At 48.5% G+C, this 15,324-nt stretch overlaps 1 protein-coding gene across 13 annotated transcripts in view; it reads left to right on the top strand.

Moving 5' to 3' along the window:
• The window catches only part of LOC138755016 (adhesion G protein-coupled receptor L3-like), a 747,574-nt gene that overhangs the window by 692,417 nt on the left and 39,833 nt on the right, over positions 1 to 15,324 (top strand). The window lies entirely within an intron of this gene.

The raw sequence follows: 15,324 nt of genomic DNA on the forward strand, positions 1-15,324 counted from the left end.
TTCCACACTCCGGATTGCCCCGCCAGCGCTCTTCGCAAACCTCACCCCTGGCTGGATGCCTGTGGCCACCAAAAGTCGGCAATATAGTTACGAAAATAGGCAATTCATTAGGAGTGAGGTGCGTAGATTGCTGGATGAGGGCCCAGGTGGTGGTTGTCAAGAATGGGGAAAAGCTACGGATGGTGGTCGACTATAGCCAGACCATTAACCGCTTCACGCTACTGGATGCGTACCCCCTGCCACGCATCACGGATGTGGTGAACCAGATCGCCCAATACCGCATATTCTCCATCATTGACCTACATTTGGCCTACCACCAGCTCCCGATCCGCTGTGAGGACTGACCATTCATGGCCTTCGAAGCGAATGGGCGGCTGTATCAATTTCTCAGGGTACCATTCGGGGTCACAAACTAGCGGGAAATGGACTGGATGGTGGACAAGAACGGGCTAACCATTACCTTCCCGTATCTAGACAATATCACCATCTGCGGCCACGACACGCAGGACCACAACGCCAACCTAGACAAATTTCTTCAAACTGCCCGTCGGTTGAACCTGACTTACAATTTGGACAAGTGTGTCTTCCGGACCACACGACTCGCGATTCTAGGTTGCGTGGTGGAGAACAGGATAGTCATGCCAGATCCTGACCGCATGCATCCCCTAATTGACTTACCCCCTCCCCCCCTCATACCCAGAAAGCGCTCAAACGCTGCCTGGGCCTTTTCTCATATTACGCCCAATGGGTTCCACACTACGCCGACAAGGTGCGTCCTCTTATCAAGACCACCTCCTTTCCCCTATCAACCGAAGCCAGAGCGGCTTACGATCGAATCAAATCCGACATCGCCGCTGCGATGCTGCACGCGATCGATGAGTCTGTCCCGTTTCAAGTCCAGAGCGATGCATCCGACTTCGCCCTGGCAGCCACCTTAAACCAGGCTGGTCGGCCTGTAGCCTTCTTCTCCAGAACCCTCCAGGGTCCAGAGAGTAGACACTCCTCGATCGAGAAGGAGGCCCAGGACATAGTTGAAGCGATGCGTCGTTGGAGACATTACCTCACTGGGAGGCGCTTTACACTGTTGACTGATCAATGCGCGGTCTCCTTCATGTTCAGCAACATCCAGCGTGGTAAGATAAAAAAACGACAAAATCGCCAGATGGAGAATCTCCACCTTTAACTATGACATCCTGTACCGGCCTGGTAAGCTCAACGACCCGCCTGACGGACTCTCCAGGGGTACGTGCGTCAGCATACAGATGGACAGACTACAGAAACTACATGAGGCTACACAGTCGAGGAGATCCGCTCCATGACCCGAGCCTGTTCGGTGTGCGCTGAATGCAAGCCCCACTTCTTCCGTCCGGATAACTCCCACGTTATCAAAGCCACCCGCCTCTTCGAGCGTCTTAGCGTAGACTTTAAGGGGCTCCTACCATCGACCAACCATAATAACTACATCCTTACGGCCATCGACGAGTACTCCCGCTTCCCATTCACTGTGCCCTGCCCAGACACCTCTGCCACCTCAGTGATACAGGCCCTTCACAGTATTTTTGCCATTTTCGGGTACCCCAATTCTATCCACAGTGAGCGCAGAGCTGCAACAGTACCTTCTGGAGTGTGGTATCGCTTCAAGCAGAACCACGAGCTATCTTTTTTCTTTCTTTGGCTTGGCTTCGCGGACGAAGATTTATGGAGGGGGTAAAAAGTCCACGTCAGCTGCAGGCTCGTTTGTGGCTGACAAGTCCGATGCGGGACAGGCAGACACGATTGCAGCGGTTGCAGGGGAAACGTGGAGGGGGAGGACGTAGACCTGTCCTCGGTCCTGCGCAAAGGAGCTTTTAGGTGGAGTGCAGTGCGCGCAGTACTGGCCCCACCCTTTACACCCATGGTTCGTGTGCCGTGGCCAAGCAAGCTGGGACGTGGCAGCGAGGTCCTTGGGTCGTAGGTTTTATATCGGAGTGGCCTTCTCGTATGCAGGTTTCTTACCCGGGCTGGAGGGGCCTGCCTCCCCTCCTAGGTCGGTCCATACTGCCCGGACCGGGGCCGAGACCGCCGCAGCTCACCCTGTGCCTGGACTGGGGCCGCCGCCTCCCACTCTCTGCCCAGATCGGGGCCTCCCCCTGCCCCACTCGACCGAGGCCGGGGCCGCCGTCTCCCCCTTGCTCCTGCCCGGATCGAGGCCGCCGCCGTCTACCCTTCGCCCGGACCGGGGCCGGGGCCGCTGCTGCTCTCCCTGTGCCTGGACTGGGGCCGCCGCCTCCCACTCCCTGTCCGGACCGGGGCCTCCGCCTGTCTCACTCGACCGAGGCCGGGGCCGCCGTCTCCCCCTTGCTCCTGCCCGTATCGGGGCCGCCGCCGTCTACCCTTCGCCCGGACCGGGGCCGGGGCCGCTGCTGCTCTCCCTGTGCCCGGACTGGGGCCGCCGTCTCCCCCTTGCTCCTGCCCGTATCGGGGCCGCCGCCGTCTACCCTTCGCCCGGACCGGGGCCGGGGCCGCTGCTGCTCTCCCTGTGCCTGGACTGGGGCCGCCGCCTCCCACTCCCTGTCCGGACCGGGGCCTCCGCCTGTCTCACTCGACCGAGGTCGGGGCCGCCGTCTCCCCCTTGCTCCTGCCCGTATCGGGGCCGCCGCCGTCTATCCTTCGCCCGGACCGGGGCCGGGGCCGCTGCTGCTCTCCCTGTGCCTGGACTGGGGCCGCCACCTCCCACTCCCTGTCCGGACCGGGGCCTCCGCCTGCCTCACTCGACCGAGGCCGGGGCCGCCGTCTCCCCCTTGCTCCTGCCCATATCGCGGCCGCTGCCGTCTACCCTTCACCCGGACCAGGGCCGGGGCCGCTGCTGCTCTCCCTGTGCCCGGACTGGGGCCGCCGTCTCCCCCTTGCTCCTGCCCGTATCGGGGCCGCCGCCGTCTACCCTTCGCCCGGACCGGGGCCGGGGCCGCTGCTGCTCTCCCTGTGCCTGGACTGGGGCCGCCGCCTCCCAGTATTCGAGCTATAACCCACGCGGTAACGGCCAGGTCGAGAGGGAGAATGCCACCACATGGAGAGCGGTTACACTGGCTCTCCGGTCTAAAGATCTCCCCACCTCTCACTGGCAGGAGGTTCTCACTAGTGCCTTACACTCCATCCGCTCCCTCCTATGTACCGCAACAAATGCCACCCCCCACGAAAGAATGTTCCTTTTCCCGAGGAAATCCGAATCAGGAGCCACTGCACCGGTATGGCTCACCGTCCCTGGCCCCGTCCTTTTGCGACGCCAAGTCCGGCACTCAAAGAACGACCCCTTCATCGACCGAGTGACTCTACTCCACGCGAACCCGCATTACGCCTACATTGAGTTCCCAGACGGGCGGGAGGACACTGTTTCGGTGTGGGACCTAGCTCAGGACGCGGTAGACCCAGCAAACTCCCCAACCCAACTTTCCCCAACACTTTATTCCCCGGGCCCCATGCCACAACAGAAGGACCAACAGCACTCCAATGACCTGGGCCACCCTGCCGACAACACGACTGGGGAATTGAGCGAAGGAGCGGTCGCACCCGACGAGCCTGCTGGCGACACCACTCCAGCGACCCCAATCCCGGCACCACGGCGGTCACGCCGGATGGTCAGACCCCCTGACCGCTACAGTCCTTAACCTACCCCTTCCTTTCATTCTCTCCCTCGTTTTTTGGTTTTTTTTTTCCAGGGTCAGTTCTCCAAGAAGGGGTGAATGTGATAGTACAGATCTATCACCAATGTATATAGTGTATATAGTTACAGTATCTAGACTGTGCTTACAGCGATTGGCTGAGAGCTTAGCCACGCCTACTGTCTGGGCCTTGAAGGGTTGTGTCCCTAGCCAGGTTGGATCATTCCGGACTGGTCGGCCATCTGTGAAGAGCTCCTGTCTTTTGCTAATAAAAGCCTTGGTTTGGATCAACAAGTCTTTGGTTCTTTCGATGAGCTCTACATTCTCCTAACAAAGATAACGAGATAAAGAAATTCATGCACTGTTCTCCACCAATGCTGAGGCTTCTGAATCACATTGCATTTGCTGCAAGTGACTTTCTTGCTGTTTCAAGACTCATAGAAAAATGCAATGGAGAAAAACAGGCCCTTCTGCCCACTACGTCAATGCCAGCCACTTACACCAATCCTTTATCAGATTTTTTTCCCCTATTTATTTTCTCCATGTTTTCATCAACTCCCACCAATCACGACCCCTCACCCCAGATACCCTGACTCACTCACGCATTCAAGGTAATACACAACTACCAAGTCAGCTACCGATCTGCACAACCTTGGGACATTGGAGGAAAGCACAGCAACCGGTAAAAAAAAGAGTCTCATGGACAACATGGAAACTCCAGGAGGTCAGGTTAAACCTGGATATCTGGAGCTGTGAAGGCAGTGGGTCTATCCCCTGCATTTCTGTATCTTATCAGATGCTGGTGTGCATGAAGGTACTTTTGAAAATACATTTAGTAAGTTTAATACCATGATTTCCCAGAGGCTGATAGAGAAGCTGTCCTCGCTAGAACTTAACACCCTTCTCTGTAACTGGATCCTGGACTTCCTAACAGAAAGACCACAGTCTCCCTGGGTTGGTACCAAAACATTGAGCACTGTCACACTGAGCACTGCCTCACCTTAGGGCTGTGTGCTCCGCTGCTCCTGTTCACTCTACTGAACCATGGCTGCATCGCCAGGTCCAGCTCAGTGTCATCAAGTCGGCCTCATCAGTAATAACGATGAGTCACACTACAGAAAAGAGGTGTAAAATCTCGTGAAATGGTGTGAAAGTAACAACCTGAGTCTCAACACGGACAAAAAAATGGAGATGATTGTGGACTTCAGGAGGACCAGGAATAGCCACCCTCCACTACACGTCAACAACTCTGTAGTAGAGAGAGTGGAGAGCACCAGTTCTTTGCAGTCCATTTAACTAGTGACCTATCGTCAGGAAGGTGCAACAGCGACTACACTTCATGAGAAGACTGAAATGGCAAGGCTACTGCCCTCCATTATGTCAACCTTCTATAGGAGCTCTATTGAGAGTCCTGGCCGGCTGCATCACAGTGTAATACAATTGCTGTGGAGAAATGGATTGGACGTCAATCCACAGGACCAATAGAGTGGCGGAGAGGATCACTGGAGTCTCCCTTCCCCCATAAATGTGATCTATCAGGTTTGTTTTCAAAAAAGGATATGCAAAATCATTGGGGACCCCTTCCACCCTGCACACAGCCTCTTTCAGCTGTTCCTTTTGGGAAAGAGATACAGGGTACAAAGCCAGCACCACCAGGCTGAGGAACAGCTTCTTCCCACGACCAGTGAGAATGCTGAACGACTAAAGGAACTGCTCACACTAACCACATGAGACTATCATATTTGTGAAAAAATGTTTATTTATTTATTTGTTTTTGCAGATGAAATTCTTGTCCTGCACATGTATTGCTTGTCTGTGGCAGGGCCTAAATGTCATAACCTGTTAGAAAACCAAATCTGGTAAAGTAGCAGATGGCAAAGCTTCTCTCTCAGAGAAACTTCATGCCTTCTATGCCAGATCTGGTGACAGTAGCAGTGAAGAACCACTCCCATGGACCCCAACATCCCCTAATGATCCCACCCTGTCCGTATCTGAGGAAGACGTGCGTGCTGCTTTCAAGAGAGTGAATCCGAGGAAAACATCCAGCCCGGATGGAGTGCCTGGCCGAGTATTAAATATCTGTGGTGACCACCTTACCAAGGTATTCACAGATATCTTGAATGTCTCACTCCAGCAGGATGTGGTATCCACCTGTTTCAAACAGGCATCAATCATACCGGTGCCCAAGAAGAGTGCTGTAACCTGTCTGAATGACTATTCACCAGTAGCACTTACATCAACAGTGATGAACTGTTTTGAAAGGCTGGTGGTGAAGCAGATCAGCTCCTGTCTGAGCGGTGACATGGATTCATTCCAATTCACCTATCATAGCAACAGGTCTACAATGAATGCCATCTCATTGGCTCTACACAAAGCCCTGGAAAACCCGGACTGCAAAAATCCCTATATCAGGATGCTCTTTATGACCACAGTTCAGCATTTAACACCATCATCTCCTGAAAACTGATCGGCAAACTCCAAAACCTGGGAGTTAACACCCCAATGTGTAATTGGATCATGGGTTTCCTCACCTCCAGACCACAATCTCCATCAGTACTGAAGCACCTCAGGGCTGCGTTCTTAGCCCCTGCTCTACTCAGTTTACACCTACAACTCTGTAGCTCAGTATGGCAAAACCATGTACAAATTTGTTGATGTATTGGGTTGTATAAAGGAAGGGGACGAGTCAGCAAACAGGATGGAGATTGAAAACTTGGCTGAACGGTGTAATAACAACAACCTTGTACTCAATGTCACCAAAACCTTAGGAAAGGTAAACCATAGGTATATAATCTAATGATTATTGGGGGTCAAAGGTGGACAGGGTGAGCAAATTTAAATTCTTGGGAGTCACTATCTTGGAGGATCTTTTCTGGACCCAACACACTAAAGAAAGCACATCAGTGCCTTCCTCAGGAGTTTGCTGAGGTTTGCTATGACAGCAGAAACCCTGGAAGATTTCGACAGAGATGTGGTAGAATGTTTGCTGACCAGCTGCATTTCAGTCTGGTATGCTAACACCAATACTCCAAAGCATAAAGCCCTCCAAAAGGTAGTAGGCACAGCCCAGGACATCAGAGACATAACCTTCCCCACTATTGAATACATCTACAGGGAACACTGCCATCGGAGAGCAGTAGCAATCATCAAAGACCCAGACCACCCAGCATACACTCTGTTCTCGCTGCTGCCATCAGGAAAGAGGTCTAGTTGACACAAGACTTGCACCGCCAGGTTTAGGAACAGCCCTGTGCCCTCGGACTCCTCAAGACAAACTCAGTTAGAAATTTATTTAAAGACTCTAACTTGTGCATTTTGTTGATTTTATTTTGTTTACTGCACAGTCAGTTTGTTTACATTTATTATCTGTTTCTTTTTTTTCTTTGGCTTGGCTTCGCGGACGAAGATTTATGGAGGGGGTAAAAGTCCAAATCAGCTGCAGGCTCGTTTGTGGCTGACAAGTCCGATGCGGGACAGGCAGACACGGTTGCAGCGGCTGCAGGGGAAAATTGGGTGGTTGGGGTTGGGTATTGGGTTTTTCCTCCTTTGCCTTTTGTCAGTGAGGTGGGCTCTGCAGTCTTCTTCAAAGGAGGTTGCTGCCCGCCAAACTGTGAGGCGCCAAGATGCACGGTTTGAGGCGATATCAGCCCACTGGCGGTGGTCAATGTGGCAGGCACCAAGAGATTTCTTTAGGCAGTCCTTGTACCTTTTCTTTGGTGCACCTCTGTCACGGTGGCCAGTGGAGAGCTCGCCATATAACACGATCTTGGGAAGGCGATGGTCCTCCATTCTGGAGATCTTCAGCAGCGTGGACTCGATGCTGTCGACCTCTGCCATCTCGAGTACTTCGACGTTAGGGATGAAAGAGCTCCAATGGATGTTGAGGATGGAGCGGAGACAACGCTGGTGGAAGCGTTCTAGGAGTCGTAGGTGATGCCGGTAGAGGACCCATGATTCGGAGCCGAACAGGAGTGTGGGTATGACAACGGCTCTGTATACGCTTATCTTTGTGAGGTTTTTCAGTTGGTTGTTTTTCCAGACTCTTTTGTGTAGTCTTCCAAAGGCGCTATTTGTCTTGGCGAGTCTGTTGTCTATCTCATTGTCGATCCTTGCATCTGATGAAATGGTGCAGCCGAGATAGGTAAACTGGTTGACCGTTTTGAGTTTTGTGTGCCCGATGGAGATGTGGGGGGGCTGGTAGTCATGGTGGGGAGCTGGCTGATGGAGGACCTCAGTTTTCTTCTGTTTACAGTTTTTTTATTTACATGCTTACACTGTGTACAGTTTATTTTTGCACTACCAATTAATGGTAATTCTGCCATGTCTGCAAGAAAAAGAATCTCAGGATTGTATGTGTTGTCATGTATGTTCTTTTTTTCTTTGGCTTGGCTTCGCGGATGAAGATTTATAGATGGGGTAAAATGTCCACGTCAGCTGCAGGCTCGATTGTGGCTGACAAGTCCGATGCGGGACAGGCAGACACGGTTGCAGCGGTTGCAGGGGAAAATTGGTTGGTTGGGGTTGGGTGTTGGGTTTTTCCTCCTTTGTCTTTTGTCAGTGAGGTGGGCTCTGCGGTCTTCTTCAAAGGAGGTTGCTGCCCGCCGAACTATGAGGCACCAAGATGTATGGTTTGAGGCGATATCAGCCCACTGGCGGTGGTCAATGTGGCAGGCACCAAGAGATTTCTTTAGGCAGTCCTTGTACCTCTTCTTTGGTGCACCTCTGTCATGGTGGCCAGTGGAGAGCTCGCCATATAACACGATCTTGGGAAGGCGATGGTCCTCCATTCTGGAGACGTGACCCACCCAGCGCAGCTGGATCTTCAGCAGCGTGGACTCGATGCTGTCGGCCTCTGCCATCTCGAGAACTTCGATGTTAGGGATGAAGGCACTCCAATGAATGTTGAGGATGGAGTGGAGACAACGCTGGTGGAAGCGTTCTAGGAGCTGTAGGTGATGCCGGTAGAGGAACAATGATTCGGATCCGAACAGGAGTGTGGGTTTGACAACGGCTCTGTATACGCTTATCTTTGTGAGGTTTTTCAGTTGGTTGTTTTTCCAGACTCTTTTGTGTAGTCTTCCAAAGGTGCTATTTGCCTTGGCGAATCTGTTGTCTATCTCGTTGTCGATCCTTGCATCTGATGAAATGGTGCAGCCGAGATAGGTAAACTGGTTGACCGTTTTGAGTTCTGTGTGCCCGATGGAGATGTGGGGGGGGCTGGTAGTCATGGTGGGGAGCTGGCTGATGGAGGACCTCCGTTTTCTTCAGGCTGACTTCCAGGCCAAACATTTTGGCAGTTTCCGCAAAACAGGACGTCAAGCGCTGAAGAGCTGGCTCTGAATGGGCAACTAAAGCGGCATCATCTGCAAAGAGTAGTTCACGGATAAGTTTCTCTTGTGTCTTGGTGTGAGCTTGCAGGCGCCTCAGATTGAAGAGACTGCCATCCGTGCGGTACTGGATGTAAACAGCATCTTCATTGTTGAGGTTTTTCATGGCTTGGTTCAGCATCATGCTGAAGAAGACTGAAAAGAGGGTTGGTGCGAGAACACAGCCTTGCTTCACGCCATTGTTAATGGAGAAGGGTTCAGAGAGCTCATTGCTGTATCTGACCCGACCTTGTTGGTTTTCGTGCAGTTGGATAACCATGTTGAGGAACTTTGGGGGGCATCCGATGCGCTCTAGTATTTGCCAAAGCCCTTTCCTGCTCACGGTGTCGAAGGCTTTGGTGAGGTCAACAAAGGTGATGTAGAGTCCTTTGTTTTGTTCTCTGCACTTTTCTTGGAGCTGTCTGAGGGCAAAGACCATGTCAGTAGTTCCTCTGTTTGCGCGAAAGCCGCACTGTGATTCTGGGAGAACATTCTCGGCGACACTAGGTATTATTCTATTTAGGAGAATCCTAGCGAAGATTTTGCCTGCAATGGAGAACAGCGTGATTCCCCTGTAGTTTGAGCAGTCTGATTTCTCGCCTTTGTTTTTGTACAGGGTGATGATGATGGCATCACGAAGGTCCTGAGACAGTTTTCCTTGGTCCCAACAAAGCTTGAAAAACTCATGCAGTTTGACATGCAGAGTACTCTGACAATAAATCTGCAATTAAATGCATGAGTGTTATGTCTGGTTTTGTGTCTATATGCTTTGCCCATCCGACTGGAGAACACTGTTTTGTCAAATTGTACTTGAACAATCAGATGACAATAAACTTGACTTGACTTACCTTTACTAAACCCCCTGGTATCTGGCACCTATGGGGAAGGATAGATGCCGGATAAGTTGATTGAGTTTTACTCTTACAATGCCTGACTAATACACCTGCATTAAGATTAAACAGTTTAAATCACAAACATACTAAATTGTACTTACACTGAACAAACTTCACTTGCATGAATAGGAAACCCTAAATAATTTTACTTTATTTTCAGTTACATTCTTTGAAAACAATTAACTGTCGCTCCATCTGCAGGTTCCTCCCCCTCCCCAGAGTAGTCGAAATGGCAAATGACATTGTAGATAATTAAACCCCTCCTTCCTATTTACCGATAAAAGTCTCACTAATAAACATAATATTCTAATAAAGACTCTTACTAAGAAGACGCTTTAGAGAACATTTACTTTTACAATTTTAAACGTATTTTTTAACCTTTTTTTTAGCTGGTTGCTTGAATTCTGGATACCGGGGGTTTTACAGTACTTCCATTGCTCCTACTGACAAGTTGAAGAGGCAATTCTCCATTGTCTCATGAATTGACTTTTGATATAGTATTTTAGGGCTGGGTCAGGATGGTCAATGAATTCCTGGATACAATTAGCTCAAACGAATTAGCTTCAGAACTTCAAGTGCATTCTAGAGTTATACAGCACAGGAAGAGGCCATTCAGCCCAACCTGCCTTTGCTGACCCAGTTGTCTTCCTGAGTTGGTTCCATTTACTCATATCACACTATACCTTTCCCTGCTCAAATATCTTTTTAATATAATTGTCCACACCTTGACCATTTCTTCAGGCAGCTTGTTCCAGATAACCACTGCCCTCTCTGTGAAAAACGTGCCTCATAAGTACCCTTTAAATACTCTGCCTTTCACGTAAGACCAATGTCCTCTTATTTTAGGCTCCTCAACCCAGTGAAAATGACTGATAATCTACCTTCACTGTGCCCTATGGTTTTATAAATCTTCACAATGTCTCTCCTCAGCCTCCTTCACTCCAAGGTAAACTCTACTTGTAACTCAAGGTATGCAATCCAAGGGATGTCCTTGTGTATCTTTTCTGCATCTTAATCACATCCTTCCTATAGTCCAGCAACATGAAAGATATATAATATTCCAGTTGTCATTTTGCCTATGATCTTTACAGTGCTGGCATGAAGTCCAAAGTCTTGTACTCAGTACACACTGTCTGATGGAGGCAAACATTGCAGATGCCTTTTTCACCATTTTATCTACCTATGTCATACTTTCAGGGAACAATGTGTTTGTACCCATGGTTCTACAGTGCTCTTCCAGACCCTGTCATTTTCTGTACAAGTCCTGCCCTGGATTAACACTGTCTTGTGCCAGGGCCTAGCCAGGGCTGCATGGTCACTGTAGTGGTGAGCACAAAGGTATTACAGAGTCAGCGACGGGTTCAAATCTGATGCTGGCTGTAAGAAGTTGTACGTCCCTCCTGTGTCTGCATTCTCCAGGCACTCCAGTTTCCTCCCATCCTTCAAAGTGTATGGGGATTGAAGGGTCATTGAAGTATTTAGACAGCGTGGGCTTGTGGAGCAGAAGGGTCTGTTATCATGTTAAATGTCTACATCTTTTTAAAATTTAAATTAAAAATTAAAACATTGAAAACTTCCCAAAATGTGTACTTGTCGGAGTTAAGTTCCCTTTGTCATCTCTTGACCCACTTCCTCAGTTGATCTTTCTGTGTTTAAAAAGTCTGCAGATGCTACGGTCGAGTGCAATTCACAAATGCACTGGAGAAACGCAGCAGTCACACAGTATCCACAGGAAGTAAAGGGTAACCACCATTTCAGGCCAAGACCCTTTGTCAGATATAACAGGGCCCAGGCTGAGTTTCTCCAGCACTTTTGTGCGTTGATCTACATTCTGTTATGGCCTCAGGCAATCTTCTTCATTGTCCATTATACCATCAGTTTTGGTGTCACCCTTAAATCTACTCATCATGGCACCTACATTCTCATCCAATCAACAGAAGCCCCACCCTGGTTGCTGTGGTACACCACTGTCACAGGCTTCCCATTTTTTAATTCCCTTTATTTCTAAGCTTGCCAGCTATTTCCCTCTCATGGTTTTCAGTCATGGCAGGTGAGATCACATCTGTGTCATGCTCCTCCAGCATGACGTGGGAACTCAGGGATGCCACCTTTGCAGGAAGAATATCCATTGGTTAACTCTGCAGCATCCGCCATGCTGAGGGCGACTTAAGTGAGTTCATACAGTTTAAGGCCACTGGAAAAAATAGGGAATGGGTGACGACCAGGTACCACAGCTGCAGATAGGCAGTGCAGGACTCCCTCTAATCTCCATCGTAAATTGGCAGAAGGAATAAACAACGATTTTATGTCAGTCTTCACAGTGGAAGATGCAATTAACATGCCAAACATGGATGTTAAGGATGCAATAGGAAGAGTGGACCTTAATACAATTGCTATCCTTAATGTGCTTGGAGAACTAGTGAGTCTAAAAGTAGATAGGTCCCCTGGTTCTAACGGAATGCAACCCAGGGTCTGAAAGAAATGGTGGAAGTTACAGCAAATGTGTTTGGACTCATTCATCAAAATTCTCTTGACTCTGAGCAAGTTCTGGTAGATCAAAAGAAAACAAATATAACTGCACTATTTAAAAATGAATGTAGACAAATCACTATAGGCCAATTAGCTCAATGCCCATTATTGGGAAAGTGATTGAAACTATCATTGGAAGAAATAATGAGACAGTCAAACAGCAATTTTTCCATCAGGTAGACACTGCATTGGTTCAGGATATCAGGTCATGTTGAACTCATTTACTAGAGTTCTTTGAGGATATAACAAGTGCAGAGGATAGAGGGAAACAGATGGGTATGATATAATTAGATTTCCAGAAGGTGTTCAATGCATTGCCACCACTGAAGATTTATACAATTGCTATCCTTAATGTGCTTGGAGAACTAGATTTAGAACAGCATAACAGAGAACAGGCCCTTCAGTCCACATGTCTGTGCCAAATACTATGTCCAAACCAAACAAAAACTCTGATGCTTGATAGATATTCCTCCATCCCTTCATGTTTATGTATCCACCTCGAAGCGACTGAAACACTGCTTTTGATCTGCTTCCACCATGACTCCTGGCAGCCCATCTCCCTCAAAATTCTTCTCCCTTATCTTAAACGCATGTCCATTAGTATGTGACATTTTAACCCTGTGGAAGAGATTCTGACTGCCCACCTTATCAATACTTCTCATGATTTTATAACACCTCTATCAGGGCTCCCCTCCACATATATGTTTGAGAGAAAGCAACCCAAGTTTGTCTTACCTCTCCCCATAACTCTTAGTCTTTAAACCAGGCAATATCCTGGTAAACCTCTTCTATTCCCTTTCCAAAGACTCCATTTCCTTCCTGTAATGGGCAACCAGAATTGCACACAGTATTCCATGTGTGGTCTAACCAAAGTTCTATATAGTTGCAGCATGGTCTCCTTACTTTTATACTCAGTGACCTCCTCCCATCCCTCCCTCATGAAGCCAAACATACCATATGCCTTCTTTACTACCCTATCTACTTGCATGGCCACTTGCAATGAATGTTGGACCTGAACCCCCAGATCCTTCAGGAATCAATGCTTTTAAGAGCCCTGCCGTTAATTGTATATATATTCTGCTTATATTGGACCTCCTAAAGTGCAACAGCTAACACTTGCACAGATTAAAACCCATTTACCATTTTTTTCAGCCTATATCTATAATTAACCTATATCCTGTTGTATTCTTTGACAACCCTTTAAACCAGGGTTGCCAACCTTTTCATTTTTAATTGACTCGTGGCCATTTTGGCCCACGAGTACATACTAGGGATGTGAATTAATTGGGCAGCATGTACTCGAGGCCCAAAATGACTTATTACTGTGTTGTATGTCTATATTAAAAGGCTGGCCAACCCTGCTCTAAACTGACTACAACTCCACCAACCATTTTCCCACCCATATACTTTTTCACCCAAGTCATGTATGTATTCCACAAACAACAGGGGTCCAAACACCCGTCCCTGCGGAACACCACTAGTCATGGACCTCCGGCCTAAATAGCAGCATTCCATCACCACCCTCTACCAGTCAATTTCACATCCAAACTATCAACTCATCCTGGATCCCATGCACCTTTTGATTTAGCCTGCCATTGGGGACCTTGTCAAAGACCTCAGTCAAGCCCATGCACACAACATCCATGACCCTACCCTCAACAACCACTTATATCATCTCTAAAAACTCAATCACTTTGGTAAACACTGATGCAAAGACCTATTGAATACCTCACCCTCTGGGACTTCAAGTAAAAATCCCCTCCTTTGTCCTTGAGGGTGCCTAGCCACTCCACAGTCATCCTCTTGTTTTTAATGTAAATGCAAATTGCCTTTCTTTATAATTCTCCTCTGCAAGGACATTTCATTGTTTCTTTTGGCCTGCCTTCCTAATGCCCTACTTGAGCTCTTTCCTGCAATCTACATTCCTCTAGGGCCCTTTTTGATTTTACTGTAGCTTCCTGAATCTTACATGTGTCTTCTTTGTCTTCTTGACTAAGTTCATAATAATGAAGAGAATTCTTTGTCATAAACAATGTCCAGATGCACTGGCATGTCAAATACAGGAAAAAAATAGTATATGTATGTATAAATTAAATAAATAGAAAAAAGGTCAATTCACAGTAAGTGGCATGTTTAGCCCAGTGGTTAGCCCAGTGGTATTACAGCTCCAGTGACCTGGATTAAATCCGGCGCATTGTAAGGAGCTTGTACATTCTTCTCTTGTCCGTGTAGGTCGTCCCCTGGTGCTCTGGTTTCCTCCAACCCTTTAAAACATACGGAAGTTATCGGTTAATTGGGGCATTTGGGCGGCACCAGCTCATGGGCTGGAAGGGCCTGTTACCGTGCTGTCTGTCTAATTCAAAATATATAAAGATGTAAAAGGATAGCTAAATGCAGTTGCAATTAATGCAAAAATCTGCAATGCTTTAATAGTGCAGACAGATTTTTGGCATAGGGTGAGGGTAGTAGAGATAATTTCAAGAGCCCGAGAGCTGTTGGAAAAAAAATGTTCTTGGACCTAGAGATGCTGGTCTTCAGGCTTCTGTACCTTCTGTCTGAAGGTAGAGTGAGAAGAGGTTGAGACCAGGGTGATGGGTGAGGTGGGGGGGGTGGGGGTGGTTGTGGTTCCTGCTGGAAGATGATTTGCTGTCTGGCAGTCTTGGCCAACAATGACTCACTTCTAGCAGCTATTAATGAGATTAGTCTGAAATGGCAAGAGGCACTTGGCCCAGTTATCTGTAGATGTTCTGTTTAGCTCAAATGATGGGGGCACTTAACACACCTACAGCTGGGTGTCAATCGACCAATGAAGGCTCCACATCTTGGGATGGTACGGAGCTTGGTTTGAATCTGTACTCCAGGGCAAATCTACGAGCACTAGACACAGGTAATTAACGA

The sequence above is a fragment of the Narcine bancroftii genome, chromosome 1 (assembly GCF_036971445.1).
Source record: "Narcine bancroftii isolate sNarBan1 chromosome 1, sNarBan1.hap1, whole genome shotgun sequence".
NCBI classification, from domain to species: Eukaryota; Metazoa; Chordata; class Chondrichthyes; order Torpediniformes; family Narcinidae; genus Narcine; species Narcine bancroftii.